Source organism: Triticum urartu, chromosome 4A, assembly GCF_056163025.1.
Source record: "Triticum urartu cultivar PI428250 chromosome 4A, HENAU_Tu73, whole genome shotgun sequence".
In the NCBI taxonomy this organism is placed as follows: Eukaryota; Viridiplantae; Streptophyta; class Magnoliopsida; order Poales; family Poaceae; genus Triticum; species Triticum urartu.
Genome location: NC_141876.1, coordinates 383,880,335 through 383,889,666, shown reverse-complemented (window position 1 = coordinate 383,889,666; position 9,332 = coordinate 383,880,335).

Sequence of the window (9,332 nt, the reverse complement as noted above, 5' to 3'; positions counted from 1 at the left end):
GAACTAGTATTCATTGGATTCGGAAATTTTGCATCCACAAGCAGAAAACCATTCCTTGGAAGAGGAATAGAAACCATTGTACCAGTATAAGCATACTTCAAGCATGGTGTGGTTATAATAATTCACAACAATACATGATCTTTTGAGCTGATTGTATCCTCAAACTTGTCCTAAAAAATCAGAGAAGAAAACCTATAGAAGCTACACATGATCCGTTCGGATCTCTTCAAGCTATATGATCTGCACTAGGGAAGCAAAGAAAGGGAGGAGTCAGCAGCACAACTCACCTGAGGTAAGGAGTGTCGGCCCCTCATGGCTCACCACATGTCCCCGTCGTCGAGGATGACACTCTGCCTGCTGCTGGTAAGGGCACTATGCCTTCTCTCACATCTGGCACCACCACCTGCCGATCCCATCTGGGTGAAAGATGACTTTGCAATTCTGTAGTGGATTTACACTCTGATTTCGACCGAGCTCTTCGGTCTTCCTCTGAAGAATGGCGCCACCATAGCCTCCTCGTTAGAGCATCTGCAGCCGGACTTGGCAAATCCGGTCCCTTAAATGCCCGCGCGGACATTGACAGGTCACGCCTCAAATTAGCTACTATGCAATCGAGTCTCATGTTTCAACCCTAGATCCATACAAAGCATGCAAAAAAATCCTACGTACTACATACTATGTACTACCCTAACTAATCTTCGTCGTTGGAGATGTCCACGACGTCGGTGCCAGACGTCGGGTGGACAGGCGCGTAGGAGGGCTCCGACTCCTCCTCCTCCTACTACTCAACCTCACCCATGTAGGCAAACATCTCCTCCTCCTCCACGGCATGTTGCGCCTCCATCTCCTGCCGGCGATGGTGTCTCGCCTCCGCATCCGACTCCGAGCGAAGGGAACCGAGGATGTCCTGCTGCTCTGCCTGCAGATCAGCATCCCCCCATCCTATTCTGGCTCCTCCACCTCCTCTGCTTGCTCCTCCTCCGGGTCCACTGCATCCGGAGGTAGTCTCGCTGTGATCCGGGCTTCGCGTCTTGCCCAGATCTGCTCAAGGAGCAGCAGCCGGCGCTCTGGCGATAGAAATGGGTGACCCCTTATCCGACGGCGTGGGGGCATGCCTACTAACGGTGGCAGACAGGGAGTGGAAAGTGACGGCGACGGCGCATGGGCGGAGGAAATGTGGAGGGGTAGGGTTTCGGTGCTGGCGGCCGGGGGCCGGCTTAAATAGCCGGGCTAGGAACTACACGGCCCGCCGAAGTGGCATCACATGGCGACATCGGTCCAACGGAGGAGACGAGCTTCGGACCGCTGTTTTCCCGGCGATTCCGCGTGGAACCCCGAAGTCAGTCCGTCGTGGCGGGCACGCCCCCATATCCGCCCCATATTTGAGCTGGATATGAAGGGTGCCGGTCAGTCCGGGCATTTTAGGCCCGTTTGAGGCGCCCGCTTGGGTCGAAATTTCATGACCGGTTAGTGACCGGGTGGCCCACCCTGGCGTTTGAGATGGGTTTGGGGTGCCCAGCTGTAGATGCGCTTAGCCCCTCTGCCGCCCGAGCGGGAGGCACCGGTCAGATCTATCCCGAGGTCCATGCAACTGCGGCGGCGGGAGGGAGGCCGTAGATTCGTCTCGGCCAAGGCGCAGGTCGGAGGCCAGCCGGATCGGTCATGTCGCATACACTGGGTGGGGGTAGTGGATTCGGGACGAAGGGGGGCGAGTGGAGCGACCAGATTTTTACTGCCTGTCATCAAGTATATTCACTCGTCTGGGAGGGTGATAATTAAATTCCTTAGTTCTCTAACCGGTTTAAGAGATTGGCTAAGTGTCGATTAGTGGAGTAAGACCAAAATTTTATTCTTACTAGGAAAATTGCCTGCGTGTTGCAACGGGAGAAACAAAACCTCACACATGACTATCTAATATGTTAAAGCATGCTACTGTGCAAATTGAGAATATGGTTCTTTGGTTAGGCGGGTCGGGGCAGTAGGTGGCGGCGGGGACGAGGTTTTGTCCGACAGCCACGCAAGGACCGACATCCCATCTTATGTTTAATTTTGTCTTTCTTCAAAAAAAAGTTGAGCGGCTTAATTTGCTCGTTCTCTAGGTAGTACTCCAAAGGTTATTTTGTCAGGATTTAGTGTAAATGCAGTAAATAATGATATGCAATACAAAGATACTTGTTTCGAAGGATCCCAATTATTATTATTTTCATTGAGGTGCATTTTCTCCCACCAGAATACGTTTGTGGATGGACGTAGAGTCCTTAATACGAGCTTCCTGACGTACTTTTTCAATGTTCCTTTTGTTTTCTACTAATAGTCCAATCCAGCGTCCTTAAAAATCACTTTCATGCCAGAAGAAATTACCACTTGAGTTGTTACCTTGATTGCTCAAAAATATTAGTATAACTATGAAATCTGAACACGAACTACAAATCCAGGTACCTCGTTACTACCAGGAACATAATATCCTCTGATGTCAAAAAAAGAAGAAATAAAGGAATATATCATCCTCCATCGACAGCTCCAATTCGGACCAAATCTCTCCGGGACTATTCACAACTCGCGCTACACAAATCTCAGCGTTGGGTTTCCAACGCAATGGAATCATTCAAGGAACTGCCTACAGAGGCGATTTGCATCTGGCATCGGCAGCTAAGCAGCCGTGGGCTGCTGAGCTGCTGGCTCTGGCTCTGGCTCTGCCTGGGCAACGCCGGAAGTGAAGGCCCTTGGAAGAACCCACGGCCACCCTCCCCCTGCCCCGGTTACCCGCTCCACCTCGGCCACTCTCAGCTTCATCATTTGCTTTTCCCTCTCGAGCTCCTCCATCTTCTCCTTTATTTCCTACCATTTTTATAAACAGGAAAAAGAGTTGATCATCTCTGCACAACTCTTGCACAACTCTTGACAAGATTGTATGTAGGGCATGATCCAAATTAACTGTCAGCGATTTGTTTTGTCTCCTGAGATGTAAGTTCAGAATAAAAATAACTGTTAGTAACCGAGATAAATCTGAATTCTAGAGAGTAGAGTCCTCAACACAGATTAGCACTTCCTGTGGTGTACTTGCTCGTAATATATCCTAGAAATCTGAGTACCAGAGTGATGTGGAAATAAAAAGAAAACACGACCACAGCCAATCGGACCATGAACCAATCATCTTACCTCCAGTGCCTTATTACGGGCCTCTTCTTTTCTGGCTTCTGAGTTGCCACTTCTATGAACCACAAAGATTATTGCACCACAAGCAACCTAAAAAATTATGTGGGAGTCAATGTCAGTTGTAATCATCTGCCATCATAAAACCATCAAGTATTTCTAGGGATCTGAAGATCTAGGACAGTTAATGATAACAGAAAACAGATTCATGGACTTGTCGGGTTTTTAGTTCTTCGATGTGCATAATGGAAAGCTGTTAATAACTCAACAGTCCATTCAGGTCCAGAGTACTTACCGAGAAAATGAACAGTTCACCAAGAAGATCTGTAGCAGCTTGAGTAGCTTTCTCTTCATTCAGGGGCCTAATGTGAATGTCAGTTGCACGTCCAATAAGCCGCCTCTGCATGTTTGTTGCTAAACGATGGTTTGCCTGAACATGGTGTGGTATACATCTTGTCAGTACAGCAATCACACTCACACAATGTATTATAGATATTGTTTAGTAGTCAAACAAGAGAACTAGAGTGCATCCAAATTTGTAATTCTTTGAACAGATCAATAAACTGTAAACAGAAGAGGACATGGCAAAATTGTTTGAGTAAATCACAACCGAGAAATTCTTTGAAGTGTTCCACAAGGATTGAACATCATCATCAACAATAATTCACATCTATGTCCTTCACGACACATACGATCTATCCACATTAATGGCATATACATAAGTCCTTTCACTGTCAGCAAGAAGTAACGTGCCATTTTGATGGTAATCTGAATGATCATCGACGTATGTTGTTCACACAGAGTTCCATGATCATTCTAAAATGATCTGTAAGACTATAAAGAATCACTGTAAATTGTCATCGCTTAGATATTCATTTTGTGATATTAACAACAGCATTCAAAACCTCAAAGTACTACCTGTGTCCACACCAACTTTTGGCGTTAGATAAGGTTGCACCAACAATCTGAATCAAACTACATTGGCATTCACAGGAACCAAATTCCCCCGAAACAACGGTGTGAGTGATTGATACCATTATCATAGAGAAGGGTGACCTAAACCGCCAATTATCCCACACGCCCAAGCATGAAATCAATTCGATTTTGCGACATATCAGAGCAATAATGTCACCAACTTATAATTAACCAGTAAAAACAGAGGCAGGTCCTCATGCCTTTTCTAATAAGCATTTTGCCATGCACTTCCCCCGCTTGAGATCATCAACAGAGAGAGCAAATACACATGGAAGGAAGATCTGCTCCGGTCCACCGACAAACAAATCAAATCTGACCCTACATCTCTCTCTGTAGCCAATAGGGAGAAGCATCATCACTCACCTCGTCCACAGACGCCACCCGTGCACGCTCACGTCTCCGTGTTGACCACCATGGTTGAGCCTGCGGGAAGTAGGGGTGGGGGCGGAACAGGGAGGGAGGAGGGAGATGGCGAGGGAAAAGATGGAGAAGAGGGGTGGCGCGCGGCGGGGCGGGGTTGGAGGTGGCGGCGGTAGGGGGCACGGGGCGGGGCGGGGCGGGGCAGGAGGTGGCGGCGGCTGGGACGGGCGGGGCGCGGTGAGGTGGGGCGGGGCAGTAGGTGGCGGCGGCAGGGGCGGGCGGTGCGCGGCTGCGGCCGGCGGCGCACGGTGAGGTGGGGCGGGGCAGAGGTGGCGGCGGGCTGGAGGTGGAGATGGGGTCGAGGAGATAGGATGGTGCGGGAGGCTGGCCTAATTTTTTTCTCTCCGTACCGGTTCGGCCTGACTTATGACGAGGACTGCGGGTTAATTTCTCATAAACAGAGGGACTTTTTTGCAAAAAGTCCGATAACGGACGGCCGGAAGCAACCACTGGTTTATTAGTAGGTAAAAATATATAGGTTTTAGGTGATCGACTAGAGAGATGCTTTAAGTTGATCCAAAGATCCATGAGTATATACTCACACACCATCGTTGGGAGTTTGAAGCTATATCTTGACTCGGGTGTTCAAGATTAGCCATACGCCCTTCGATCAATTGATAAGATTTCACAGGATGATAGCACTGTTCACCAAGGACAAACTTGCTTCTGCTTCCCCACATGCACCACATAATGGATGCTAATCAGCATCTTTACATTGAAAAAACCTGCTGTAATAGTTTTGTGAGCACTAATAACCCCGCAAAAACAATTATGAGCGATCTTCTAAAAAAACAAGTATGAGCTTTAATTATGCTTTATTTAGACGAAAACTGGAGAAGGACAAATAGGATGCTGTGGGATGGTACTATGATACCACTACACCAGATGCGCCAAATATAGTTCATTCAAATTACAGTAATAATATCCTTTGCACTAGATAATCTTTAATATTGTCTATGTACATAACCGTGGAAATTTATGGTATTTAATGCTAGCTAGCTCATAATACTAAAGTTGGGCTGGAAATTTTAGAGAACCATTGGGTAGAAATTCAACTAGAATGCACCCACTTCTGTTTACTATGGTCTGTGGAGATCCTAATCAGGAGCCAAACTTGTTTGGCATGCTGTTACGTGCGTATTGACGTGGATATGTGTGATGGAGTCATGAACCTGATAGGATCCAAATGTTAGGCCAGGTGCTTCTCGAAGGAAAAAAAAGCTTTTTAAACATAGCATAGGCGTTCCTAAAAAAACATAGCATAGACGCATACGCTCACATGAGATTATCCAGCAGCAGAAAACCATATAAAGCTTTGTTCCACCTCTCAGTCACACACAACCACATACGCACGTTGACAGGAGAAGCAGAAAACCTTATGCAGGTCCCGTCATTGTCACACGTTAAGTGTGTGTCGTGCTCGTGGCCTTCACTTTCTTCCAGAAATTTCATTAATTTTGGTACATATTGAATAATTGCAGTTCGTTAAAAATATTTCAGACACGGTACAAAAAATTCGAATTGTTTTTTTAATTGGAAAACATTTGGCTGAATATCAACCAAATTCAGTTAGAAATTTTCACCCTTTGGCTTAAATGAAAAACTGAAACCATTGAATTTCGGTGATTTCAGCTATGACTGAAATATCTCTAAAACTGAATCCTAAAACACCGTGCTTTGATCAGCTAGTTGTCTATGGGACGGTGCTCGGTGTCGATGGCACAAGCCAATTGCATATTTAATTGGGCGCGCGCTCAATTTTGGCCTATGTACGGTTAAAGAATATGTGTCTCATAGATTTACTTTAGCGGTACATTTTGTGGGTATGGTGTTTTGGCTCTGTGGAGCATTTGCCCCCGCTGTCCAAAACATGTTTGACAATTTTATGTGAAGCGGAAGAGTAGTGTTTCAAGTGAAAAAACAAACTTAAATGGATGAGAAGCCTAAATGTTGGCTTCCGTCCAGTGAGATTGCATAGATTGAGGCTCCCCGACCCTCCCCCTCACTCCTGTGAGCGACAGGAGGGAACCCTAGCCGCCGCTCCCTTGTACCCCGCCTCCATCCCTCCCTCCCCCCTCCCCCCTCCCCCGCCGCCAGCAGGTGCTGATAGGCAAAGCCGGTCGGTGCGGTGGCGCCGCGGCTCTGGGTGTGGTGCAGCGGTTGTTTGGTAGGCTGGTCGCACGTGGAGGCGCGCATGAGGGTTTCTGGCCAGATCTGCCTGGATCTGGCGCTGGGGAGCCAGCTGGCGGCGCATGGAAGTGGAAGGAGCTCGTCTGAGCTCTTGTCTCATGTTGGAGTCCTCATCGGCAGCAAGGCTGGGGTTGGAGCATGAAGCGGGTGGACCTCCTCGTCTCTAGGAGGGGCGGGCGATTGCGGGACCATGCCTGGTGGGTGATTCCATGATGTGATTGCGTCTGTGCCGCGTTTAGGCGCCTGGTTGCCCTGGGCGGGCCTTGCCCGGATCTGGAGTTGCCAGATCTGGCGGGTGGCGGAGGTTGCTCCTCCGGCGGTACTAGCGCGGCGTGGGGCCAGTTCTTCCTCGCCCCCTCTACCCTTGTCGAGGAGAAGTTTGGTGGTTGATTGGTTGTGGCTCTTTGCTCTAGTAGTGGCGTTGAGGTCCGACGGTGGCCGTAGGTGGTGGCTCGTGTCGCCGGTACTCATGGGTGTCCTGGCGGCGGCGGTTTGTGGTCGGTGGCGGGGTGCTGGTTGTGGTTGTACCATGCCTTCTCCTGGGTCGGGACCAGTGGCGCATGGGTTGCTCGTGCGTCGGGATGGCGACGACCTAGGGTCGGGCTCGGGCGGGACAACTTTGGGTGTGAGACAGGTCGGAGATTTTGCTCAGGGTAGGTGCGGTAGGCACGATCTGGGTGGTGCTCAGTGGGAGTCGTCATGTTAGCATTGCGTCGGTGCGCGGATCGGCGTCGGCAACCATGGACACGGCGTCATGTGAGCTCGCCTTGGCTCGGTGGCGGCTGTCGGCAGTCTCGGAGTCATGTTCCCCCCCAGTCCACCAGGTATTGGCTGAGGACACAGGCGTGGATGCCCCTACACTAGAGGCGTCTACCTAGACTCGGGGATTGATGCCGGGCTAGGAGTAGATGGAGTGTCGTCGCTCTTCCTATCGTGGTTGAGTGCGTTGTGATGTGGGCGGCGCACGGTATCTCGCGGCAGGGAGTCGAGGTGGTGGCTTAGGATGGCGGTCCACATGGTTGCTCTTGGCGCACATCATTGTGCTGGTGGTAGCTCCCTTCCCGGGTTCTTGGGCAATGTGAGGTATTGTGAGGGGTAGCTCGGACGTGTCCTCTCTCTCGATGGGGTGATGTCCATATCCGGATTGGGGGAGCTGACATCATGGCGCTCTTCCTGACGCCTCGTGGTCGCACAGGTGAGTTGCTGAGCGAAAGCTCCATGCCATGGTGCCGATGATGGCGACACCTCAGGGTGCCGTGCTCTTCTTGAAGACGTCGTTGTGGTTTTTCTCTCCGTGTCAGAACTCCGTGTGAAGACCTTTGTCTGGTGTGGACTCGGCAGTGGAAATGCTTTGCGCCATTCTCCCTCTTTGGGGCTTTGTCCTAGAGCTTACGTGTGGTAGTTCTCCCGGTGCTCGTTGCTGGTAGTGTAGGCGTGTGTGTTCTGCGTGTGCCGGATTTCTCGGGATCCATTCTATAAGAGGGCTACCTCATCATCTTGTATCGTTCAACCTTATACGCTTTTGGTTGTTGCTTTATTTATAAAGCATGGCGAAAGCCTATTTTAAGAAGCCTAAATGTTGGTGTTCAACTTGGGTTTTTTTGTGGGTATCGAAATACAGGGGATTTCCACCTAAACATTTGCAAAAGAATATCTAAATTCCTTTTTTGTATATATTTTTTTCATTTGCAAATGTATTTTGTAGGAAAATGTCCATTGACTCAAAGGACTTCTTTAGAACGAAGACGCCAGATGCGTCCGGCTTTAAATCAATAAAGCCCCAAATGGCAGCGTAACACAACAACAAGTCTCAGAACAACACCAAAAGCCATTCCGGCCCACGCAGTTCATTTGAAACTTAACACGCCACTAGCGGATTACAAGGCAGAGCCTGTACTGAACGCGTAGGCTCGTCAAGCATTAAAAGGTACCACGGCCAGAACCGTAGTCATGGCTCCCTAGCCATCACGTACACTTGCATCAGACGTTGTTGAGCGGTCTTGATCATCTCAGCATCCCTGCGCCTCCCCAACGGACTCCACTGCTGCAATAAAAGGTTGCATTTGAAGATGATATTAGCCAGATGTGTTGGGAAGCATCCCTCGATAGTGAATTTGTTTCTAGTTAGCCACATGGCCCAGAGTAGTGACCCTACACAACTCCACATAACCCGCTTCGTAGGGCCCTGAATCGCATCTAAAAGGTGTTTAAGCTCCGCAGCCGATCGCAGGTCCCATTGGACACCCGTCGCGGTCCGGACAGCGCTCCACGCAAACCTCGCAAGAGGGCATTGAAAGAACACACGGTTGGCATCCTCTGGATCCCCCACACAGCGCACATGATCCAGTGGCCGGTCCGTTACGTCTGGCATGTTCAAGGAAGTGGGCAATTTATCACAGAACATCTGCCAAAGAAAGATTTTGATCTTCAAAGGCAACTGCACTTTCCACAACCCTGCAATCACGAGATGTGCTGGCCCTCGGCACATCTTGCGATATAAGGAGTTGACCAAGAACTTCCTCGAGCTGGTGAGCGCCCAACTCACCGTGTCAGGCTGGTCCGATAGGCCTATTGGGTCAATCAACCGCCATAGA